General features: G+C 41.1%; 1 long non-coding RNA gene across 1 annotated transcript in view; it reads right to left on the minus strand.

Annotated features, from left to right (window-relative positions):
- Positions 1-1,014: 1,014 nt before the first annotated feature.
- The window catches only part of LOC125111559 (uncharacterized), a 64,509-nt gene continuing 38,191 nt past the window's right edge, over positions 1,015-27,332 (minus strand). Inside the window, exon 3 of the long non-coding RNA XR_007130889.1 lies at positions 1,015-1,102. This is a non-coding gene — a long non-coding RNA (uncharacterized LOC125111559). The remainder of the gene's footprint in view (positions 1,103-27,332) is intronic.

Below are 27,332 nucleotides of genomic sequence, written 5' to 3' on the forward strand. Positions count from 1 at the left end.
AAGGGAGAGCAGAACCTAGGCAGAGCAGAGAGGATTTTTAGGGCAGTGAAAATACTCTACCGGATACTATAAAGAATGTATGTCATTTTACATTTGTTCAAATCCACAGAAGGTACAACACCAAGTTAACCCTGAAGTTCCCATCATGGCTCAGCAGAAGTGAATCTGACTATTATTCGTGAAGACTCAGGTTTGATCCCTGGCCTCACTCAGTGGGTCTGGATCTGGCATTGCCATGAGCTGTGGTGTAGGTCGCAGCCGCGGCTCAGATCTGGCATTGCTGTGGCTATGGGGTAGACTGGCAGCTATAGCTTGGACCTCTAGCCTGGGAATCTCCATATGCCTCAAGTGTGGCCCTAAAAAGACCAATAAATAAATAAATAAATAAATAAATAAATAAATAAACCAGTTAACCTTAATTTAAACTGTGGACTTTGGGTTATGTGTAGGTTCATGGACTGTACCAAATGAACCACTCTGGGGGGGGATGTTGAGAGTGGGGGAGGCTATGCATTTGTGTGGGGAGAGGCCAGACAGGATTTAACTTTGCTGTCAATCTAAAGCTGCTCTAAAAATAATACCTACTTTTTTTTAAAAAGCAAATTGTATAAGCTCATACGTTATAAACTTCAGTCCTTGTAAAATCTGGATCAGTCCCTGATTATTACAGGACAAACTCTAACATAGGTTTCATAATTTACCAGGTGAGTTAATGAATTTTAATGCTGAACCTCCTGTTGCATTTCAAATGGTTTCTTAGCCACTCACCCTAACCTCTAGGATTTGGGGAACCTGTTGGTACAAGCCCTTCTCACTCGGGATCCCCATACCAATGTGCTAATATCGCCATGGTTAGTATTTTGATGTATTTAAACTCAATTTTTTTCTTTCTATTTTTAGTAGTTATAATGATGCCAATACCTATACTGCTGTCTTATTTTCTTAAATTAATGCTATATAACACGCATTTCTTCACAGTCATCATTTGACGGCGTCAATAAAACCCACCGTGAGAACATGCCATTCTTTGATTAATAGGCTCTTGGTACTGATAACGCAGGTTGGGACCACAAGTTACTCCTCGGCCATGGCTTTTAAAAAGCTGGAAGGGAATACAAGGACAAGAGATTACTTTTAAGTCTACTCCAGAATCCGACTTTAAACATAAATGCATTTTAGGGTAAGGTCAACTCTAAGTTAACGTCAAGGCCCTTTCGATATTAAGACACTTTTATTTATGCCATAATTTCGCATTAAATGTTTGGCCCCACTCGAGCAGGGGCAGAGCTGCCTCCTCCATCACCACATACCCAGGGCCTGATTGGGCTTGGTGCTTATCAAGTTCAATAAACAGGTGACAAATGAAGTAACTACAGAAAGGTCGCCATCTTTAGAGAAACGAAAGCCAGTGCAAACAAAAGCTCAAGCTACTGAGATCTGAGAATCATGACATTCATTCTAAAGGGAGAAGGTGTATTTTGCAAGGTGGGTGTGTGTCAAAACACCCTTCCGAATGTGTATGCTCCTCATGCTGCACGACTAATGAATGATGTGCTGCTTAGGCAATGACAGACCTTGCGGAGACGCTGCAGTTTCTCCCTCCACGTGTGTTCCTCTCTCATCAGGCAGATGCTGTCTTTAGAGCATATTTAATTAAATGTGCCAACCTATTAACGCCATCTTTTAAAACTTCGCCCTTTCAGGCAATAATTTCTCCACAGTTACCTAATTTTCATACTAATTTTCTTAATGAGGTGTTAATTTTTGTAGACTAAATGACACTACTAGAGGCTAACTGAATTCATGGTGTCCAGATATGCACACAAATGCAGGAAAAGTAAGTTTTTTGAGATGCCCTTTTTTCTTACTGACTGACACAGGAACATATCAACTGTGTGACACAGGTGGGTTAGGTTCTTCCCACTTCCTGCTTTTCTTCTCGCTCCAACTAGTGAATAAAACAAAAACAAGCATTTTCAATTCATCTGCCACTGACTTCTATCACTACACTTTTCTATAGTGGGAGAGTGTCTCCACCTCAAAAGGGTGTAGATGTTCCTTCCAGGTCGTGAAGGGAAAGAGCAACGCGGGGAGGGACCGGTGGCTCATGCGTTTACCAGGCAAGGATTTACCGAGCTGGTCTTGAACAGGACACCTCTGGAGGCTACAGAGAGCCTGGAAACAGACTGGGCATGAGCTGAATGAAGGCTCAATTGATAGGAAGTACTCAGGACTCGAGAATTTACAACCAACCAAGAAGCCCTTAAAGTTCCGCTCAGCCTGATTAAACTGTTCTCCTCCAGACTCTACGCCCCTGAGCTCCCCTCATTCAGAACATTACCTTAGACAACTTTAAATTGAGAATCATTTCATTGCTCTATTTTTTTATTTATTTATATGTTTGTTTGTTTGTTTTCTGTCTTTTTAGGGCCGCACCTGAGGCATATGGATGTTCCCAGGCTAGGGGTAGAAGCTGAGCTTCAGCTGCTGACTGCGACAACTACAGCAATGCCAGACCCAAGCTGCATCTGCCACCTACAACGCAGCTCAAGGCAATGCGGATCCTTAACCCACTGAGCAGGGCTAGGGATTGAACCTGCGTCCTCGTGGGTGCTAGTTGGGTTCATTACCATTGAGCCACAATGGGAACTCTTTTCTTTGCCCCTTTTGGATGTTAGTCTTTTTAAAGCCTTTGCCAATTTTATGACCAAGAAGGCGCTTTCTCACAGAGCTGGCACCTGTCCCTTTGAAATGAAATCATCAAGGAAGACAGACCCTCTATCCCCCAGTTTCCAGGAGTAACTTCGATATGCATCCATCAGCAAACACAGATGGCCTCATCAAAGTTCTCTGCAAACTCAGGAAGAACGCAAAGTGTTGGATACAGTCGCATCCACACTCCATTGATTGCCCAGTTTCCCTGATGTCCACTGGTACTTTTCCACTAGCTCACCCCATCAGTTAAAGCTCTCTTTGTTCCGCAGAATTGAGTCTACACTCAGTTCTAGCCTCTCTCCTACTGCACCAGTCTTAAAGTCTACTTGTCTGTTTAACGTTGTCTGGAGCAATGTTTGCTTTAATCCAGCTGATGATTCTTGAGATGAGTGGCTTATGCTTTCTGACTCAGATTCTATATCTATCAAATGTAACCCTAAACCAAACATGTTTATTTCATTTTGTGAATTATGGTAAGAAAACAGGAGAAAACTGAATATATATATATATATATATATATGTGTGTATATGTATTTGAAAAGTATCAAACACTTATAAAGGAGTAATTCGTGTACATAGTTAATTTATATAATTTAATAATTGATAGCTAACTTACAACTTTAATAGTTCATTTTGAAAATCAGTGTGTATAAGATTTAAGGCATATTTTCCACTGAAATACAATAATAAGCTAATTAATATGCATCACCAATCTAAAATGATTTTAACATTCCATAAAAGTGCTCCCATCACACAACCTCAAGCTCTTCCTTTCTTACGACTGAGTGGAGGCAATGAGCCAAGCAAATTAGAAGACTGCAATATTTCCCTTAGGAAGGAATTAGCATCCTATTTTATAGATATAAATATTCAAATCTTGAAGTCCTTTTCTTTCTTATGAGGTAAAACAGGGATACTGAGTGCTTCTGCCAGGGATTCTTTCCATCCACGAAGCAGCTCACTGTACTCTGAGTACTCACACCATGTGTAACAGAACTGTGGCCCTTCCTCTGACACACATCTGGAGCCATACACCTTAATCTTGGTGAATGGAGTTTTGCATAAATTTGATTGACCTGTCATGGGGCTGCGGGGCCATGTCTAAAATGTTTGAAAATGCAGATTCGTCTGGAATGATCAAGTGGATACAAAGTCTCCTTCTACTCTGAGACACAGAAAAAAATGAAAATGATCTACTCCTCGTTGAAAAGCAAAATAAAAACCTCTAAAGGAGGGAATATTGGCTAATTGTCAGTAGACCCGAGTTCCGCTTTCTCTAGAAGCAAGTAGTTCTTTCTCAGGAACCAACCACATCTGGAAAGTGAGACCAGGTAGCTCTTTGATGAAATCCAGTTACTTCCCCCCTTGGTAGAATACTTGAAAAGCTTCCCGTTGTTCTCAGGATAATAATGAAGTTCCTTTAACACCTCCCAGGCGCCAGATGACAGGCCCTTGTTTTACTCCCTCTGCCCTCTCCTCTTCCATGCTCCCCCTTGTCCCCTAATCTTCACTCATGCCCATCATCTTCAAGGTGCTCAGAAGATGCAAGTTCCTTTCTTCTTCCCAACTGCTGTCCCTTCTGGCGGCCACAATCCCCAAACGCCACTACCCACCACCCATTACTCAGGAAACTCCTCTCTGTCTTATTTACTGGGGTATCTGCTCTAATAATTCCCATCCTCATGAAATGGGTTATTTTCCCAAACATCTCTCCTGACGTACTTACAGGTACAATTTTATATTTATCTGTGTGATCACTGGACTAACCTCTCCTGAACTAGACCACATCTCCCAAACGAGAGCAGAAGTTCCATAAGGGAAAAAACCATTTGCATTTTCTTTTTCCCCAGTATTGTATTCCCAATGACCAACAGAGGACCAGACACTACGAACACACCCTCTGTGGGTGCTGTGAAGAGAACAGTTGCATCTGAGGTGCCCAAAACAACCCGTAGGGATTAAAAAGGTGGTGTGTACATCTTAGCGATTACAGTGTTCCTCCTGTGTGCGGCAGGAACTAAGGCAGCTGTTCGTCTTCTTAGCAAAGAACAAGCTGGCATTTATTAGTAACAGTCAAGAGTCATGGACCAATTTCCATCAGCCAGATGATGACTGAAGAGTTAGGCTTACAGAAATTATTTCATCCTTACACCGCGCTTCTTTAGGTAAGTGTCTGTCCCTTTTACACATGACAAAACCGAAGCATCACGAAATTGTCACTGGCTACAGAGCTTACACAGCCCCACATGCCATTTTATTCAGCAGTCAGAGTGTGAGGTAGGAGATAATTTAAATAGAGGCTCGGGGAATACAATAGCTTACCCAAATTCACACAGCCAGTAAAAGACAGAGTTAGAAATTATATAGGCTCAAACCTATGAAAATTATTTTTAAAAATACTCAATTCAATTCAGGTAAACACTGAAAAAACAGGAAGCAATAGATGTAACAAATAGGAAACAAAATGTAACACGATAGATTAAACACGATCAGGTCAATAATCACTTCAAATAAATTATTCAAATACACCAATTAAAAAGGCATAAACTGCTAAGGTTGGATTAAAAAGCAGCAATACCCAAGTATAAACTGTTTACGAACACACACACACACACACACACACACACGATTCACATTAAATATAAAGGCACCAATAGATTAAAACAAAGTGAAGGATAAAAGGTATACAAGCTAACACTAAGAAAGGATAAAAGGTATACAAGCTAACACTAAGAAAGGATAAAAGGTATACAAGCTAACACTAAGAAAGGATAAAAGGTATACAAGCTAACACTAAGAAAGGATAAAAGGTATACAAGCTAACACTAAGAAAGGATAAAAGGTATACAAGCTAACACTAAGAAAGGATAAAAGGTATACAAGCTAACACTAAGAAAGGATAAAAGGTATACAAGCTAACACTAAGAAAGGATAAAAGGTATACAAGCTAACACTAAGAAAGGATAAAAGGTATACAAGCTAACACTAAGAAAGGATAAAAGGTATACAAGCTAACACTAAGAAAAAGATGATTGGAGTGGCTTAATTAATAACAAAGCGCGTTTCAAGGCAGAGGATATTACCAGGGATTGAGAGCATCGTTTCATTAATCAGACACGGTAATCCTAAACAGGTACATAAACTGATAAGAGAACTTCAAAATTCATGAGCAAAACTTAGAGAGCTGCAAAGAGACAGACAAATTCACAACAGCAGGCAAACTTTTTCACATTGCTCTCACAATAATTAATAGAATAATGCTATAGAAATACATGTTATATAATATATCAGTAAAATATTGATAGACTGGAAAAGTAGTATCAACCAAATTTATCTACTTAGGACTTATAAAATCCTCAGTCCTGCAATGGCAAAACACATATTCTTTTCCAGTGCCTATGAAATCTTTACCAGGATAGACCATATTTCTATGTAAAAGAATATATAAAGTTTAAAAGTTTCAAAACACACAAAGTAAGTTCTCTGGACACAAGGGAATTAAATAAGTAATCAATAACAGAAACATGGGAAATCCCTTAATCTATGGAAATAACACACTTCTCTATAAACCACTTATCATACCAAGTGTTGGCAAGGATGAGGGAGGAGCAGCTGGAACTCATACACTTCTGGTGGGAATTTTAAAAATGGTACAATCACTTTGGAAAACAGTCTGGTAGTTTCTAAAGACATTTGTGACATGTGATGCAGACCCAACACAAACACGACTTATCCGTGAACTTCCCAAGATAAGTGAAAACACACGTTCATAGAAACTCTCGTACATAAATAGTCACAGCAGATTTATTTGTCATAGGGAAAAATGGAAACAACCTAAATGTCTACCAGTAGGTAAGTGGATAAATAAATTGAAGCATATTCATGCAATTAAATATTACTCAGTGGTAAAAATAAGGGACTATCAATAATGCAAAAAAGGATGGATGTCAAAATAAGTTTTAAGTGAAGTAGGCTAGAAAAAGAGAGTGTAGCCTGTGTTATTCCATTTATTTGAAATACAGATTAGTCTAAAGTCTCAGAAAGCTGCGCATGAGCTGCCTGAGCACAGAGATGGGTGTGTGGGTGATGGAGGTAGAGAAGGAAGAAGGAAAGAGTTGCAAGAAAGGATTTCAAGTAAGGAAACAGTCATCATCATGAGGGGGTTGATTTTGAGGTGTATACCTGTGCCAAAACCTATCACGTTGTCCACTTGAAACATAGGCAGTTTTTACTATGGCTGTTATACCCCAATAAAACTATTTCCAAAATGTACATATGAAAAAAACTATCAAATTTAGTGATATACAGTTATGTAATAAGCAGATAATGAAAAATAAAGTGAGGATATTTGATTCATAATATTTCACCCAGCTACATGTCTTTTAAATAGAACTTTCTGTATCTCTGTTATATTTTGCAATAGAAAGTTTGAATCTTCATACTCAGCCATTAAAAGGAAAGAAATAATGGCATCTGCAGCAACATGGATGGACCTAGAAATGATCATGCGAAGTGAAGTCGGTCAGACGGTGAGACACCAACACCAAATGCTATCGCTTACATGTGGAATCTGAAAAAAGGACACAATGATGGGAGCTTGGGGTTAGCAGATGCAGACTGTTGCCTTTGGAATGGATGAGCAATGAGCTCTGCTGTGGAGCACTGGGAACTGTGTCTAGTCCCTTATGACGGAGCATGATAATGTGAGAAAATGGAATGTGTACATGGATGTGTAACTGGGTCACCATGCTGTACAGTAAGAAAAAAACTGTATTGGAGAAATGACAATTAAAAAAATAAGAAATAAATTAAAAAAGGACACAATGAACTTCTTTGCAGAACAGATACTGACTCACAGACTTTGACAAACTTATGGTTTCCAAAGGAGACCGACTGGGAGGTCTGGGGTGGAAAGGCTATAAAATCGGGTTGTGATGATCATTGTACAACTATAAATGTAATAAAACTCATCGAGTAATTAAAAACAGGTATTACAGATAGAATTTGGAAACAAAAGTTTAAATTTTTAAAAAATAAAAGTATGTTAAGCTAAATCTTGCAATTCACTATTTCCATACCCAAACATGTGATTATGAGGCAAAAACTTGATTTAAAAAAAATTATAACCTTTATGATTATTTCGCATAAAATTCAATATATCGTTGAACTCTCTTAATAAGATTGATAGGGATCCCCCATTTATGTATTTAGGAATACGAGTCTACTTTTTGTATCAAATATTATTTTCTTTGCAAGGACTTAATTGTTTGGGGATTACAGCAAGACTCACGGGAAGGTACACAGACCTCCCGCACATGCCTTGCCTCCGCACACGCACAGCCTCCCAGGCACCAACATCTGCCGCCAGAGTGGTTCAGTTTTAACAATTCACGAGCCTACACGGACATATAATAGTCACCCAAAGTCTACTGGATGCTCAAGATTCGCCCTTGGTGTTGTACATTCTATAGGTTTGGGCAAATGTATCAGGACAGAGCATCATCATCACGGTATCACACGGAGTATTCTCACTGCCCTAAAAATCCTCTGTCTTCCACCTATTCGGCCATCCCCCTTCCCAACCCCTGGCCTTTTTATTTTCTCCATGACTTTGCCTTTTCCAGAATGTCACGTGCTTGGAATCATACAGTAGACAGCCTTTCAAAAGGGACTCCTTTCATTTAGCAATACGCATTTAAGATTCCTCCATGTCTTTACACAGCTTAACAGCGCAGCTCTTTTTGGTGCTTAATGATATTCCACTGTCGGGTTATATCACACAGTTGATTCATCCATTCACCTACAGAAGGCTACCTCAGTCGCTTCCAGGCGTTTTCAATTACGAATAAAGCCTTTGTAAACCTCAGTGTTCAGGTTTTGTGTGGACACAAGGGTAAATAGAGAGGAGCACAATTGCTGGATCATATGGTTAGAGCGTATTTAGTTCTGTACGAAACCACCAAACTGTCTTCAAAGTTTGTTTTTTAAAAAATGTCACATACAGCCCAATTGTCCACACTGTTATGTTTATCATCATTCAGTAAATTTTTAAAAATGAGACTTTTTGATAAAGCATAGTAGCTATTTTTATTTTTTATGTTTTTATTACTCAAATGAATTTATCACATCTGTAGTTGTATAATGATCATAACAATCCAATTTCACAGGATTTCCATCCCATAAGCTAGCTATTTTTAAATGAAGAAATAAGGAAACGTGTTCAGAAGTAAACAAAAAAATCACAAATAAAGTAACGTTCTAGAAATAAGAGAAAGAGACACTGTATTAAAAAACAAAGGTTCTGCCACCAGACTAATGCTGAAATCATTAAAGGGCTTCACTGCATGTTTGCCTGTGATAAGAGAACTCTCCTGGGCACAAATCATCAGATTGCGGGTCTAAACAATTCATAATATTGATTTTTGCTGGTGAATAATGAAGTCACAGAAGATAAGGAGCAAGCCTGATGGTGTGTAGAAAAGGCAGAGGTAGAATTAGATGGCCGCCACAACACAGACAGCCAGTTTAACTCAATCTCCTCTGCCATTAGGAAAATGATCAAAGGAAAAAGCAAAGGTCATCAATAAAAAACGGCTTCCACAGGTACAGTCTGCATGTCATCACACACAGTTGTGGTAAATTCAAATTTCAAAGTGACTGCTGGAGAAGAAATATTTGCACAAGACTTATCCATAAGTGGTGTACAGCCTGGAAAGGACATGAAGAAACTCCTCAAATGAACTGCGGCCACAAGCAACGAAGCATGAAATACAGGAGCTTGCTCTACCACCTTGGCCCCACGGGAAAACAGGTGCATGTCCCAGAGCAAATGAGTTACTAAGCACCCTATGGGAGAGGTAACTGGGAAAAAATATGTGTCTTTCAGCAGGAAATTTTTAAAAAGTACTTGGGTTTAAATGAGATGATCCTCTTAGAGCAGAGCATGGTAGTAAATAAAGCTGCCAGGAAAGTTCCTAACACATTTCACGGGAACAAACTGACTTCCCCATGGGACCTGAGGAAGCAACAACAATGATTAAAATTCCACAAAACCTTCAAGCTCGGATGTCTGCACGTAGGCACTGACAGTTCCTCTAGACCAGCACTGTCCAGGGGAAATATATTACAATCCACATAAATAGTTTACAATTTTCCAGTAGCTGCATTTAGAAAAGTAAGAAAGACGGAGGTGGAATTCATTTTAATTATAACTTTTATTTAACCCAAGGGATAACGAAACGTTAGCATTTGAACATATGATAATTATAAAAGAATGTGTAATGAGATAGTTTACATTCATTTCTACCCTACTGTCTTGAAATCCGATGCTCTTTGTACTCATAGAGCATCTCGGTTCAAACCAGCCACATCTCCAGTGCTCAAAAGCCCTATGGCAGGGGCTATGGTGTTGGTCAATGTCGACCTAGCCCTTGGGGATGTAGAGAGGTATGTCACTACTGCCCGGGGTATGAAGCACTCGCCTCCAACCAGACAGTTGACGTCTACACAATCTAACAGGATAAGCTTCATGTGAGTGCATTTTACATGTTGAAACTTGTCATAAGATTTCCTTTCAACAAAGGGTTCCACCTCTATAAAGGTTTGATAATCCCTGCACCAGAGCTCCTACAGCAGGTAAGACGATGCAGTCCTCAAAGGCTAGTTCATGGATCATGTTTATCCAGCCAGTGAGTGCAGGCCTGGAACTGGAACCTGGTCCCTGACTCCTCACCTGGCCATCTGGCATCACCTGATGGCAACTAGCTCACAGACAAGGGACAAATGTCCCGTGAGAGTGAATGCATTTCTTGTTGGATCATTGCAGAAGTTTGTGTGTTGCCACAAAGCAATCATAACCATTAGAGAAGCTTCTTTCTTTCTGTCTTTCTTGCTTTGCTTTGCAGAGTTTGGTTCTTAACTAAAGGTCAGGCTGGTCCCTACTTTTATTTTGAAGTGTAGCTTCTATCTCACTTTTTTTGAGATCCACTCCCCCTCAAAAAAATCCTTCCAACCCTCCAAACCTGCTTGCTTTTCTTTATTCTTACAGCTTTCTTATTTCAAAACAATACACACTTACAAAAACTCACAAAGAATATAGGGATCTGGAGCATACCCTTCACCTAGTTCCTCTCCAATGGTTACTTGTTACAGATTTACAGCACAGTACAAAAACCAAGATGCTGACATTGACACTATGTGTGTGTGTGGGTCTATATAATTGTTGCCACTTGTGTAGTTTTGTCCGGATACATAGTCAAGGTATAGAATCATTCTAGCGCCACAAATATCTCCTTTGCGTCACCTTCCTCTCTTCCCTCATCCCTAATTGATGGTAACCACTAATCTATTTTCCATCTTTACAACTGTGTCATTTTGAGAACGCTTTTTAAATGGACTCATACAGTATGGCATTTTTGACCTTGGCTTTTCCACTCAGCATAATGCCCCGGTCATCCATTCCAAGTTGTTGCCTGTATCAATACTTCCGAGTGGTATTTCTGAGTAGTACTCCCTGGTAGGAGGAAACCATGGTTTGCTCAGTCATGCCCTATGGAGGGGCATTTATTGTTGTTTCCAGCTTTGAGCTGTTACAAATTAAACCACTACGGACAATCATGTATATGTTTTATGTGTACTGGACATGTCTTCATTTTTCGGGAATACCGCCCCAGGCATGAAACATCTGGGTCATATCATAAACCCATGTTTATTAGAAACTGCCAAATTATCACCCAGAGTGGCTTTCCTTTTTTTATATTCCCACCACCAATGTATGAGAGCTAAAATATTTTGACTTTCATTTCTTTTTATTAGTCCTTTTCCTTTTGTTGTAATTTAAGGGAACCTTTATGCTTTCTGTGCAATGAATACTGTACAGAAATTACACCTGATTATGAACAAACAACCCCACTAAAAATAAATATCTTTAGTAAAGCATAGAGATTAATTGTGAACACTGAGACTGCTAACTTGGAGAGCTAAATTACTCTCTTTCCAATTGTATAGGGAGGGTCTGGATAGGTATTACGTGTGGCTCCATTTGATGCTCTGCTGCTGTGTCCAGGAGACATTTTCAGCATTTGTCTCATGGGCCCGGAGTTACTGCAGAGTAAAAGGAAACCTTTTGTATTTGCATCTGTTATCTTTCCAAGCCTTATCAGTGAGGTAATGATGAAATAGCCTCTTCCACTCAATAGGCAGCACGTTGCCATAGGAACAGATCATTCTACAAAGTTCATCAATTCAGCTGGTCCTTGCTCCAAAGCAGCAGACCACTAATGTTTCAAAAGTTCTTTCTCTTAAGTTGTAATTGAACAAATGAATTAAATTAATCTTGGCACTGGGAGCTCAGCATCACATTTATACAGAAAAAGGGAAGTGAAAGAAGAAAACAGGCCCTCTTGCCTAGTGTATGTACAAAAGGAGATTTTAATTAACTCAGTTTATCAGGTATAATTAATGGCATATCCTTTTCTCAAAAAGGACAAGTTAGCCAGTTTAAAGATTCTAGTCATAAAGTATATACAACTCTCTTTTACCCCAAAGCATTATTTTAAACCATATTCCTGCTTCCTCACCCTCCACATGTAAATCCCAGGGAACCAGGTGCTAGGGGACACAGTCTATCTTATTCACTGTGCTCTTAGTGGCATCTAGAGCAGGGCCCGACACACAGTAGGTGCTCAAGCAAAGCACATGGTTCACTGTGTGGACCCGGGAGCCCAACGGTCCATGTTAGACTCCTGTCTCCAGGACACTCACATCTCTGGGTCTCCTTCACCCTGGGGCCCAGCTCACAGGCTAGGGCCACGCAGGGAGCTCGTCCACGCAGGGAGCTCGTCCACGCAGATGGCTTAGATGGTCTTACATAAGAATTCACTATGGGGAGTTCCCGTCGTGGCGCAGTGGTTAACGAATCCGACTAGGAACCATGAGGTTGCGGGTTTGGTCCCTGCCCTTGCTCAGTGGGTTAACGATCCGGCGTTGCCGTGAGCTGTGGTGTAGGTTGCAGACGCGGCTCGGATCCCGAGTTGCTGTGGCTCTGGCGTAGGCCGGTGGCTACAGCTCCGATTCAACCCCTAGCCTGGGAACCTCCATATGCCGCGGGAGCGGCCCAAGAAATAACAACAACAACAAAAAGACAAAAAAAAAAAAAAAGAATTCACTATGGGTGTGTTATGTAAGAATTCATTATTATTTTATTCCTATTTTTAGCTTATAGGTTATAAACCCTGCTCAAATTTTATCTCAAATAAGGAAGCTCCTGCCTCTCCGTGGCCACCCGGAAAGCAGAGGGGTAGATAATAGCTCTATTACAGCAACTTCTGCTGCCTTCCTGAGAAACACAATGAAACAGAACACTCCTTTAAGGACTCTGAATCATAAGCTGAGAGCTTAAAAGAAATTTGCCACTACATTTCCTGTGAATGGAAAGCAAATTGTATTTAAAACAAGCGTGCAATCAATGGAGTCCTCGGGGTATCCTTTCTGAACTCTCATCTAGCCCCGTGGCTTAAACGTAACTCCTGCCAGACTGAAAATCATTCTGCTAAGGAGGCAATTCAAGGTTCTGAAGGGAAATCACTTCCTTCAGATTTATTGTATCTAAATTACAAAATAGCCACCCAATTGGCAAAGTTGGCAGCCCTTCTCTGACAGTCACCAGGAAGGAATACAGAGTCTAAATTACCTTCTCACCCCAGCGGTGAAATTTATACTGTGTCTGGTCCCATTAGTGTAAGTTGGAGTGGTTGAGAAAAACCTATGCAAACCACTTCTACACTATATTAATTTAAAAGGAAAAAAAAGGGGAGCTGTCTACCCAATGGAATAAGAAAACTAATTTGTCATTTTTCTTTATTGCTACATTATACCAATTATGATTTAGCGGCTGAGATTCTCAGCTCTTTGGTAGCTTGAGTTTGCAGGCTCTCTTCAGGCATGATCTTATCCATTCCAACAACCTCAAAGCTGATCTGAGGTCTCCATGATTGATGCAAACCTTTCTCTTCAACTTCAAAGAAGGATTTTCAACCAACCATCAGACCTACCACCTGTGATTGGATCTTGCCATATCCCAGACCAAGCTCAGGGCCTCTCTGGGCCCAAATCTTTCCATGCACCAGAAATCCTGAATTCACCTGTTTGGATAAAATTTTCATTCTGACCCATTCTACCTTTCAGTTTCATCTCCTATCTCTCTACCTACAGCTCTAAACAACACATTTCTCAACTTTTCCAGAACATTCCATGCCTTTCCAAGCTACATGTTTTGTACCTTCTCCCAGGAAAGTCATTCCAAACCTTCACCTCTAGGCAAACCTTCTCCTTATCTTCCAAGAGACAGTCTCTCCACTGTGGGGCGTTTCCGACCCTCTCAGGCCAGCTCAATGCTGCCAGATCTCTGTGCTCACTGGAGGTTTTCCTAATTTAATTAAAATAGTGCACTGAGTCGAGCTGTAGGAAAAGTGTCTGTCTTGCTGTACGGTGTGAGCTCTCCTGGAGGTTAAGTACTGAGTTCTATTCTCGTCCATGATACCTTTATTTTTCCAGCACACGGTAGACTGTCAATGAATATTTATTGAATGAATACATGAATATTTTTAAATTCTAGAAGTATGGCCCAGAAGTCACTCACTAAGCTCAGGACAGAACTTTTATCTTTCAAGCATCCTATAGAATAGCAGAAGGGTGATTACATTAAAATCCCATTACTTATTTTGACAACTTGAGGCGTCCCGAGTATACAAGTTGCCCATAAATTTATATGCACCTTTCTTAGTGCTCAGTCAACTGAGAATTACCTGAGGGGTAAGAGTTTGAAGTGAGGTGAGGTAGGAGCAGATAATTGAAAGTGTGCACGTGAAAGGAGACCTGTAAGCACAACATACTGGTTCTCAAAGTTTAATGGCTATAGAAGTTACTTGGGAAAATTGAAATTGAAAGTCTAGGTCCAGGCCCTGAGACTGGGATTCAGGAGGTTTGTTCTGGGTCTTGGGAGAGCACCACCATTAACAAGAATTCTAGGTGCATCTAACACAAATGGTCTAGGACAGTCCTTTGATCAACAATTGGAGGCTGCTGATCTCAGTCCACGTTATCAAAGGTGCCAACAATAAGGTCAGTGAGGGAGGAGCTTTGAGACATGTTGACCATCTGTTCCTTTCTTGAACCCGTGAGCTACTTTACAGAAAGGGTTTATCACAGTGTCTGGACTACGGGGAGCACTTACGGTGCTTGAGCCATTGCCCTGATTCTGCTGAGGAGGAGGGGATGCCACAACCACAAGCCCTCCTTGCACTCCCCAGCCGTTTTTTCCTATGCATTGAAAAGTAGCTCCCAATAGGTCACAACCTCAAACCTACTAGGCTGCTCATTAGACTCCTTTAGGGGCTGTAAAACATTGCAAGTGCCTGTGTCCTGTCTTCACCTGCAGAGTGCTGATTTAACTGGTCAGGGTAGAACATGGCATTGGTCTTTTCTAAAAGCTGTCAAGGTGATTGTACTGTGGAGCCACAGATGAGAACTTCTATTGTCTAGAGACCACATAGTTAGTAGTCTCTAGATAATTCTTCTAATTTTCTCCATTATCTAATTCAGCCTCAGGTAGTAAGCCTGATACTTTAGAAGACTGAAAGTCCTTTACAGTATGGGAGATTCTACAAATTGCACAATTCTAGGGGCAAACACAGGACTCCAATTCTTTGCTCAGCTGCAAAGACTGTGGTTAGCTGACAGCCTTCAGCTACTAACTGCTTTAGGGTCCGCCTCAGTTTTCTAAGGAAGGTCAAAATATTTCCTGGGGTGACCTCAGCCTGAGGAACAAGGTGGTAGCCAAGGGCGTGTTCTTCTCAAGGATGCCCGCATCCAATGGCTGGCAAGGCAGTGAGTGGATCAAGGTCCTAGCCACTTAGCCATCTCTGCTCAGTTCCTTCAATAGAAAAACTCTGCCTGATGATCCACTTTGTGCTCGCAGAGCCTTTGACAGCTCTGATGGCTTCCCCTGCCCAACCTGCTTCCTTCTTCCTTCCCTCCACAGGTGTTAGTCCCCCCAAACCTCCTGCACTTCTAGCACCAACTCAATGTTTATTTCCCAGAGAACCCAACCTGCAGTAGGACACAGGTGAGCAGAGACACTGTTGCACGGCTAAACTGCAACACACATGTACAAATCCAGAAACATCTCCTGGGTGAGAGACTGAAGTTGTTGGAACATAAACATGTGGGTTGTAGGTGCTGAATATACATTTCTTTTTATTCTCCATTAAAATGCTGCAGAATAGGTATCATGAGTTCTACTTGGCAGATACTGAAGCTGAAACCCACAAAGGTCTAAAAATTTACTAATGTCATTTAGTTTATAATCCATGGAGGAAGAATTTGATTTTTGTTTTGTCTGGAACTCAAGCCTATATTTTTCCCAGGACATCATACTGTTTCTAGTTCCTCCAACTTGTAGCAATTTCATGCTTGTCTGAGCTCCTAGAGCATTAACCATCATCTAAAGAGTTATATTTAACACAGCTTGGCACCATTCTCTAATGACTTCCTATAGTCAGATATAATCACCCCTCAATACCATAATTGCAAACAACTTAAAGTCAGAACCACCTCTTATGTTTCTTGTCTATCTTGAATTTAACCTAGTAAATAATGTCCCCTCTATCCATGCTTGTTTATTAACCACGTGAGTAATACATGTGTAATAAGGTTGGTCATGTTCAGAGAATTAGACGATACTCAAGACAAGGAAATGTGTCGAATACACTGGGTTAGTCAATGCTAACACCACTTAGTATGTGTTGACTGGATTTTCTCTCCACAAGCAAAGCTGCGTGAAGCACATGTGATGGGAACTTAGCACAGGACCAGGCAGACTCAGTCACCTGTCATCATTCTTCTATCATGTCCCACCTGTCCCTACACAAGTGAGACCCTGGCATGTCAGATGCTCTCTCTCTGCCCTGGCGGCAGGAGTCTTCTCAAAACAGCTGAGCAGCTGTGGCATGGCCTCTGGTCAGGACTGAAGCCCCAGTTTCCTTATGCACAAAGAACATGGCTGCATTATGACAATGAAAGCCCACAGGCTGCTCAGGTCTGCAGGTGGACTACAAAGGTGATGTTCTGTTGCCTCTCCAACTGCCAACCACTTGCCCCGACAAAAATAGGAATTAGTGTATTTATTCATTTAGTGAGCACTTACTTTGGGTTATGTTCTGGTTTAGCTGCTTTGGCTACAAAAATATCAAAATTAGAAGCTTTTCAGATATTTGAAAGCGGGCTTAGTGTCCACCAATTTTCTGTGGTAGGAAGGAATGAATCACCCGGAGAACATCCTCCCACCTGGATGTGGGAGCTACAGCAAGTGATGGGTATTCACCTACCAGTCCGGAGCTGCAGTGGTAATGCTTCTGTGGCCTAAGCATGAACGGAATTGGTCATTCTGGGGGACGGAGCTGCTTTACTGTCCCGCCCTCCTCCTCCCACCAGCACCGAGCCCCCGGCCTTGTAGGAAGAAGGCAGGTCGCACCAGACACCATGCATGATTAGCAAGGTGGAGGAGAAACAGTGCTCCCGGGGTTTGAAAATGTATAGCCGGTCTTTGGGGAGAAGACGGGGAAGAGAAAGTCTGTCCTTTTCGACTAGACCTTGAAGGCTGCGGAGTCATCTGCCAGGCAGAGACAGAAGAGGAGGAGTGCGAGAGAGGGAGGCTCGCCCAAAGTGCGAAAGAGGAGGGCCTTGGCTCGTGCACGTGTCGGGATCCATGTTACTTAGAAGGGTGGTACCCTGTGTTGGAGCCAGGGAATCATCAGATTTGTTCCCTTCTGTCTCTTCAAAGCCCATGTGTGGTTCAAATGGTCAGCATTTGATAGAAACTATAGCATATGCCGTGATGGGCAACTGCAGAAGATTTATTTTGAATAAACAAAAACATCCCACCTTTAATGTGTTTTCATATTATAACTAACTGGGTCAAGTATCATTAAAATACTGAGATTTGCTAAAAGATCTTGGACAATAATTTAGAATACTCTAGCAGAGCCAAGTTTCATAAACCTCAGGGACCAGCAGCTCCACCCCTAGGTCACAGCTGGTCAATCCTTGGGCCATGAATATGTTTCAGGGTCACCAAGATATGGATCCTTTCTGCATCTGGAGAAAGTTTCTAATCCTGGGGCCATCCCTAGTGGCTTTATTTATTTCCCAATGTGATACACACAGTGTCATTTTCTGTGGTTGCCGTGACTGGGAAGCCCTGATCTGGAGAAGCCTCTTCCTCAGTAGATGAGAACAGGGATGGCCATGGCAGCACTGTTTTGAATAGCAAGACAGTGGGAACAAGCCAACGTCCGTCGCTAAGACAAGGTGGAATTCTAGAACACAAGAGAGCATTATAGAGTGGTGAAGAGGAAGGAGCCTTAGATATATGCATGAACATGGATAAATCTCTTAGAGATGACGGGAATGAACAAAAGTAAGTCACAGAAAATACACCTTTTCATTTACCTCTAGGTTAAGCCACCCAGGACTAAGGATACTGAAACCACAGATTTATACAGCAAAGCGATAAAAGAAAGTGAGGGAATTATAGACATTGCAGAAGAGTGGCTGAGGCGTACAGCAATGGGTTGAAAGAGAGTTCAAAGCAAACATGCACGTTCTAAAGAGGCCCTCATGCTTAAGCCGAATGGTGAGTAATGTTTTCATTTTATGGTTATTAGTTGCAGGCAACACATATGTTCAATATAATAATATTATGTATTTAATATTTAATACAAAAAAAGGCTTCTTAAAAATGGAAAGATAAAAATGAGAGGAAGTTCATGTCTTTGCCAAGTTACATTTTAATGTAGGTTGGACTCATATCATTTGGACAATGTTCTACACATATGCACACACGCACTCACACACACACATAGTCATAAGAAGGAAGATTATTTTAGACATAAATATATTAAAAGAGAGAGTGTGATGGTAACAAAAAGAGGAGAAGAGAAGCACGATCGGGGGACCAGCTATGATTCAGAGCAGGGCTTTTGGGAAGTGCACTGGCTTTCCTGGGTGACAGCTTGAACTGTACTGACATGGGGCCCTTCCAACCAGAGTTTGAGTGTTGGCTGGATCAAGAGATCAGACAACAGAAGAAGAGACTCTCTGTGGGAGGGAGAAGTCGTTTCAGTGCCTTCTAGTAAAAGGAACACGAGGAGTGAATAAAGAGTAGGTGGAGAGAGAGGAAGCCAGGAAGACGGCAGAGAGCTGCCCACTTCTCAATAAACCCCTTCCCTGCGACCCTGTGACAACCAGACCTTCAACGGTGGCTTCCAAACTCATGTGATACTGGTTGTAATTTATTTTTTTAAATACAGAAATGAGTAAAGGGACTGAATTTGTGTTTGACAGTGAGAGAACATTTTCTTCCTGATCCAAAGGACTTCCTAAGCATAAGCCCAAAAATTAAATAACAAAAATTGTGGGGAGAGCCGAGGGCTCCTAAGGACATGAAATTGGGAGTCTGAAATAAGGAACCAAATATTCAAAGAGGCAGGAAAGCCCCAGCCGGCATCCACCAGGCAGGCATGATACCTGTTATTAAATGTCCATGTGTGTAGAAACAGGCTTACATTGTGACTTGCTACCGAGGTAAAAAGCTGAGATATTCAGGCACTAAACAGGACCCCACACTAATGACACCGTTTTCAGGGGCCTCGGCTTGCTGGTTTCAGTGCTGACTTTCCAGTGTGGCTCTCAAACGTTCTGTGGGTGCTGATGTGTTTGAGATCTTCATGGCATCTGAGCCCAGTGCTCACTTGGGCAGAAGCCAAATTATGAGTCCTAACAAAATCCAGTGTTTTCCTCTAACTAGGATTCGTGTGGCCAAGGGGCAGCCTGGTCCCAACAATAGTCATACGTCCTCCTGCCATCAGGCAGCAGGAGAGAGAGGACCAGGTGGCAACAGAGGGTCTGGAGGTGGGGCAGGAGGGAGTAGGCATTCACTGCAGGGCACCTGAAGGACCCTCTGATTTCTGGTTGGGGCTGGTCAGAGAAAGGGTGAAGACTGGACCTAGAGTGAAGACTGGGTCACAGGACACAGAAGAAGATGCCACAGCACCATTGCTAAAACTGGGTGAGTGGTTGGAGCCCAGACAGGGCAGGATGAGCTGGCACGGTCTGTGTTCCAGTGTTCCTGGCACACTCAGAGCTCAAGGCAGGGAGGCCCTGGAATCTGAGGGACCCAGAGATGCAGGTGAAGGGTCCCAGCTTTGAAAGATAGAGGGTCCTGAAGACAAGCTGCAGGTGAATCATCACAGTCCAGCAATTCAACAAAGCCCAGGGCCACTGGCTCTTATCCAGTCCATGTAGAGAAATGAATGCTGCCTACACATAATTTTAAAAAGCCAACATTGTGTGGTAAATGCAATTTTTAACCGAAAGAAAAAATTATAGGTTAACTTAAAGAGCAGCAGCTCATTATGAAGACTGCCTTTAAAGACACAGTTTGCTAAGGACAAGTCAAGGCCTCTGCATTTGACATTTTTTTTTACTTTGAGTCAGTGTTCTTTTGTTACGGTCAAGGTCAGATTTTAAAAATTAATTAATTGTTCATATCAGCGAGTCTCAAAATGAAACTTTAAATCCCACTAATTAAGCTTAGAGAACACACATAAAAGTCAGGGTCATACTTTTTTTCCCCAAAGTTCTAGAGAGATATTTAAGCATTCAAATAATTAACTATTGGAGGTTTTAGCTTTGGCAACATTACAGGAAAAAGCTATACATAAAAGCCTTTACATTTATTCATGATAATTTAAATCAACTTCTACCGGGCTTCAACCAATACTACTTTAAGTGCCTCTGACTAATTATAGTCAATGCTCAGTATTTTCTCCTGAAAATGTAGCAATGTTTACACATAGTTTCTAGTTCAAGAAAGAAATCTTTTTTCTTACCCTTCTTTTCCTCACAACTCAATTTGGATTCTGAAAGGGCTGCATATTACATTGGTTTTACTCTATGCTTCTGGAGCTCAGAATGTGGACTCATGATAGGTAATCGAACTATAATCTGAACATCATTTTAATCTCAAAATTGTCCCCAAATGTTAAACATATTTCAGGTGTTGCAGGCTTCAAAGATCACATGTGCACTGAATACACTTAAATATCCAGTTTTTTAATAGTTTGGGTTACCTAAAACGATGCCAGGGAGGGTGATAACAACGAATGGTAGACAGATGAATAACCAGCTGCTTTCTATCCATTCCGACTACCGCAACAATCAGCCAGCACTTACTAGCTACAGCCAACATCAAAAAATGAAAAATACTTTTTCTTCATATTGATTTTTATGTGGTCTCCAAGGATCAGTTCCTTCATCATTATAATTTCAGATATTCTTGGTTTCAGAGAGTTGGTTAAGTAAAGCCTGCATTGATTCCTCATAAATGCCGCATCAGCCAAGTTCACGTCCTCAGCATCTCTGATGAGGTACTTATTTAATCTAAAGGGTAAATCTGAGAGAATCATGTAAGAACAGTGCTTCTCATTGCACAGCTTCTCTCAGAGACATTAGCTGCACCCATCCTAAGCATTATGTTAGTCTATGAATAATGTTTGTGCAAATACAGGGCTATCTAATAAGACTCTAGACAATGACTTCTGAAAGAAAAATCCACTTAAAGATAATAAGATAGAGGATTTCCCGTTGTGGTTCAGTGGTTTCAGAGCCTGACTAGTATTCATGAGGATGTGGGTTCGATCCCTGGCCTCACTCAGTGGATTAAGGATCTGGCACTGCCTTGAGCTGTGGTGTAGGTCGCATACACAGCTGCAGCTCCAATTTGACACCTAGCCTGGGAACTTCCACATGCTGTAGGTGCATCCCTAAAAATATATATAATAATAATTATTATTATTGTAAGATATAAATGATGGGAAATGTATTTTGGCTAATAATTAACATGGTTCAAGAAAAGGATGAAGACATATTATAAGCCTACATTAAAAATGGTCAGTTTATTATATCACCAGATTATTCTGCAGCTACTTTTTGAACTAACCAAGCAGAAGTAAAGAAAGGAAGGAAGGAAAAAGAAAGAAAGGAAGAAAGGTAGGAAGAAAGATGAAAGGATAAAGGGAGAGAGGTAAGGGGAAGAGAAAGAAAAAAAGAAAGAAAAGAAAGTATATGAATTCTTATAGCGATGTATATCCCAAAGGAAAATATTGTTTTCCAGATCCCAGGAAAGGCTTATTTTTAGATGTGGCCACTGCTAATCGCTGCACCACTCTACAGGTTATTTTTCAGATCACAGCTTACTGCAGGCATCCTGGTGGCAAGGAGATTGGAAACGCACAAACTACCCCACGGCCCCTTTACTCCAATGGATTTCAGAGGGGAAGAGCATCATGAACAGTTACACATCACTCTTTCATCCCCAGGCCTCTCCAATCTCTTTCTTTTATTATGTAAGAGAATCCTCAACTCCCATCTCCTCTGTGTATGTGCAAAGGAACCATTAAAAAACAAAAAACAAAACAAAACCAAAAAACACAAAAAGACAATCCACAGAATGGGAAAAAAATCTTTGCAAACAAAGTGACCGACAAGGGATTAATCTCCAAAACATACAAATATCTCATGCAGCTTTATGTCAAAAAACAAAAAACCCAATCAGAAAATGGCAGAAGATCTAAATAGATATTTTTCCAAAGGAGACAGATAGATGGCCAAAAAAAAAAAAAAAAAAACACTGAAAAAATGCTCAACATCACAATTACTAGAGAAATGCAAGTCGAAACTACAATGAGCTATGTATGACCTCATGCCTATCAGAATGGCCATCTTCAAAAGTCCTCAAACAATACATGCTGTTGGTGGGAGTGGAAATTGGCTCAACCACTGTGGATAACAGTACGGAGGGTCCTTAAAAAACCAAATGTGCAACTACCATATGATCCGGCAGTCCCACTCCTGGGATTATACCCAGAGAAAACTATACTTCGAAAAGACACAGGCACCCCAATGTTTACTGAAGCACTATTTACAACAGCCAAGCCGTGGACACAACCTAAGTGTCCACTGCATCCACTGTGACGGATGAATGATTAACATGCGGTACATACACAGTGGGATATTATTCCAGCCATACAGAAGAGTGAAACAATGCCATTTGCAACAACGAGGAAGGACCCAGAGACTGTCATACTGAGTGGAGTAAGTCAGACAGGGAAAGGCAAATATCATATGAAATCACCTATATGTGTAATCTAATAAAAATTATACAAAAGAACTTATTTATAAAACAGAAACAAACCCTCAGATTTCAAAGCCAAACTTATGGTTATCATAGGTGAAATCACAGGGGGAGGGAAGAACTGGGACGGGTGGAAACAGCATATACACACAACTGTGTAAAAACAGACAATCCATGAGAACCTGCTCTAGAGCACAGGAAAGTCTACTCAGTAGTTTGTAATAAGCTAAGTGGGAGGAAGAATGGATCTTTTTATTTGCATTACACCTGAATCTAATACAACATTGTAAGTCAACTATATTCCAACAAAATTAAACAAATTTAAAAAATTTAAGAAGAAAAAAATAAGAAATGATAGCTCATACCAAAACAAGACATACAACTGAAGAAAACTACAGACAAATATCTCTTATGAATAAGAGTCTCAGCAAAATGCTAGCAACCCAAATACAGTGGCATATAAAAAGGATTATATGCCAATGTTTTGCTAATTGCAATGAACTATCTGAAAATAAAATTAAGAAAAAATTTCCATTTATTATAGCACCAAAAAATAAACTTCTTAGAAACATATTTAACAAAGGAATATAAAACCTATACTCTGAAAACTGGAAAATACTGTTGAGGAGTTTCTGCTGTGGGGCAGCAGGAACAAATCCAACTAGGAACCTTGAGGTTACAGGTTCAATCCCTGGCCTCGCTCAGTGGGTTAAGGATCTGGCGACGCCATGAGCTGTGGTGTAGGTAGCAGATGCGGCTTGGACCTGATGTTGCTGTGGCTATGGTGTAGGCCTGCAGCTACAGTTCCAATTCGAACCCTGGCCTGGGAACCTCCACAAGCCATGGGTGTGGCCCTTAAAAAAAAAAAAAAAAAAGCAAAAACGAAAACACTGTTGAAACAAGAAAGACCTAAATAAGGGGAAAGACATTCCGTGTTCAGGGATTCAAAACTTCCCAAACTGATCTACAGAGTTGATGCAATCCCTACCCAAATTCCAGCTCACACTTTTTTTTTTTTTTTGATCTTTTTAGGGCCATACCCATGGCACTTGGACGTTCCCAGGCTAGGGGTCCAGTAGGACCTGTAGCTGCTGGCCTACACCACAGCCATGGCAACTCGGGATCCAAGCCGAGTCTGCAATCTACACCACAGCTCATGGCAGCGTGGATCCTCCACCCACTGAGCAAGACCAGGGATGGAACCCGCATACTCATGGATACTAGCTGGGTTCGTTAACTGCTGAGCCATGACGGGAACTCCCAGCTCACACCTTTGAAGAAATTGACAATAATATCCTATAATTTTTAGGGGAATACAAAGGAGCCTGAATAGCCAAACAATCTTGGAAAAGGAACAAAGTGGAAGGACTCACAAGTTCCAATTTAAGAATACTATAGAGCTATAGTTATCAAGACAGTGTGGTAGTGGCATAACAACAGACATACAGATCAATTGTTATAACTGAGAGACTAGACGTAAACCCTCGCATTTATAACCAAATGGTTTTTGATTAAGTGCCAAGAAAATCCAAGAGAGAAAGAATATCTTGTGGGCCCGTGTTGTTGGCTACTGAGATGCTCTGGGAGAGGCTGCATGAATTCTAGGGTAGAAAACACTGAGAAGCTGCCTGGTAAACTAGCAAAACATTGAGACTCAGATGTCCATGCGTTGCATTTCTAAACCTGCTTTAATCTCATTTCCCTCCTCAGACAATGCTTGTCAGAGCCCCCGAGTCTTGGAGCCAACGGATCAGTCCTTAAAAGTGTGAAGGAAGAAGCATACCTTTCCCTACCCTGCCCCTTCCTGGCTGAGGCGCCCACCCTACGAAAAATAGAGTAACAGGAGAAAACCAAACAGAAGTTTAATAACATGTATGCCCTCCGTATACCTGAGAAATTCCCAGGAAAACGGAATAACGCTCTGAAATGGCCCGAGCCACCATCTTTTTTTTTTTTTTTGCTTTGCTTTTTAGGGCCGAACTTGCGGCACATGGAAGTTCCCAAGCTAGGGGTCAAATCAGAGCTATAGCTGCTGGCCGACACCACAGCCACAGCAACGCGGGATCTGAACCGCATCTGTGACCCACACCACAGCTCACGGCAACACCGGATCCTTAACCCACTGAGCAAGGCTGGAGATGGAACGCGCATCCTTATGGATCCTCGTCGGGTTCATCAACCACTGGGCCACAAAGGACACTGCCCAAGCACCACCTTAAGTAGCATTTCCAGCTAAAGAGAAAAGAAGATTTGGCGTGAGGTTGGGAGGTCACGTCTACTCATAAATGGAAACGTGTCTTAGAAAGAGGTGATTTTTACTCATTTTCAGAGCTTCTCCTGCATCTCTGTTTCTTAAAATAATCAGCCTAAAATAGTCATTATGCCAAAGAGGCATATTTTGACGTGGTGAACTCTGTTCCCCTTCAAAAATACAACAAATCATCACGTTGTAAATGTAAACCGTTGTATTTGTTAATTATTCATCAGTAAAGTTGGAGGGGAAAAGTACTCAAAAATCTGAAAATAAATCACATGTGAGGAGAAATATTACCTCATGAGATCACATTCAATGATCAGCAAAATGATACAACTCACTTTGAAGCATTTTTTTTTTTTAATGCCCATCATGAGTGATTGTTTACATCCTCGGAAGCACTTCCACGGTGTCCTCTGAATCCTCTAAACATGGTGGGGATGACTTTGTCCAAAATCAAGACACTTGGAGAAAATGAAACCTAACAGCAGTTTAATAAAAGAGAAGTCAAGGTTCTTTCTAGAGGTCACAGATGCTTTGTAAGGACAGTAACAGAAAATGGTTTCCTGTGATTCAGGAGTTGATATGGAGATAAGATGGAAGAGCAATTCTTTTCCCCACCAAATTACCACTCATCAGTCACTTCTGAGGTTCTGAAAAGAAGAGATGGCAGGAACTTGGCATTTTATGCACTCCTGAGTTGGCAGCAATGAAATTCCAGGTGGCATGAGTCTCTGCACAGCTCCACCTTGCCCCAGTCTTCCAAACTAAAGTTAAGACCGCCTTAGCCCATCTACAAATAGCAGAGACATAGCAAAGTAGAAGATGCGGCTGTTGGACACTGAGCAGTGAGAGGTGTGCCCTTCTATTTGCTGATGACGGACATCTGTAACCAAGCCTGTCTGCGCTAACAGCCCCTCCCCCAGCCAGCGTTTAACGTGGGACAGTGAATCGCAGGTGTCGTCGTGAGAAATCTTGGTGATGAATGTAGCTATAGGCTAAGTCATGCGAATTCTTTTAACAAATCGCTGAACCTAGGGGCGATCTTGGAAACTGGAGCGGTGCAATCTGGTGTGGAGACTTGGACCTGCCTCTGACTAGGTGACCAGTATTTGAGGGATTCACTTAATCCCTTTTAGTCTCAGGATCCTCACTTGTAACTTGGAGATGAGAATAGTGCATAACTTGGAAGCTGAACAGATTACATGCAGCTCTCAGTGCAGTTAACATTCGGACCACTCGAAATGTCAATCATCATTTAATTGTCCTTTTGGTTGCACTTATCAACAAATTCTGCATTCTTGAGTAGTTTTTAAAAATAAGCTGGAATCATGATTTTTAAAAATAATACAAATTAAAAATGATTCCGCCCATCTGGACCAATGAGTTTATTCCTCAGTAACTGATGATCTCAATAGTCCTGCTTTCCTTCAGAGCCCAAGACTCTGTCTCGGTGATATAGTAATACTTTCCTTGACAGGATAATATATGTGAGTAATATTTTCAAAAATGATCATGTGAGAATTTGCAAAATTATTGACCAGGTATGCATAAGTTCAATAATTTTTACATTAAGAAAAAACCAACTATAATGAATAAAGATAAAAAAACATTATATAAGTGAGAAAGAAATTTTTTAAAATGAGAAAAAAGAATCTATACATATATGTGTGACTGGGTCACCATGCTGTACAGTAGAAAATTGACAAAACATTGTAAACCAGCTATAATGAAAAAAAAATTATATAAATGGAAAAAAGAAAAATAATAATAAAAAAAGGAAAAAAACACGGCCATTTTCCATTCCCGTGTCTGAGTCTGCAGTTTCCAAGATCACCCCTAGGTTCAGCAATTTGTTAAAAGAATTCGCATGACTTAGCCAATAGCTGTATTCATCACCAAGATTTCTCACAACGACAGCTACACAAGACAAAAAGCAAAGTCACAAGGGGATGCAATCTGGAGGAAATCTGACGCAGAATTCCAAGTCCTCCTGCAGCGGAGTCACAGGGTCACAAGCTTATTCCTCCAGAACCGAGGTGTGACAATATGCGTAAAATGTCCATATCTATGAGGGAAGCGCTTCAGAGAGAGGCGATGACCACGGTGTTT

Source organism: Phacochoerus africanus, chromosome 1 (genome assembly GCF_016906955.1).
Source record: "Phacochoerus africanus isolate WHEZ1 chromosome 1, ROS_Pafr_v1, whole genome shotgun sequence".
NCBI classification, from domain to species: Eukaryota; Metazoa; Chordata; class Mammalia; order Artiodactyla; family Suidae; genus Phacochoerus; species Phacochoerus africanus.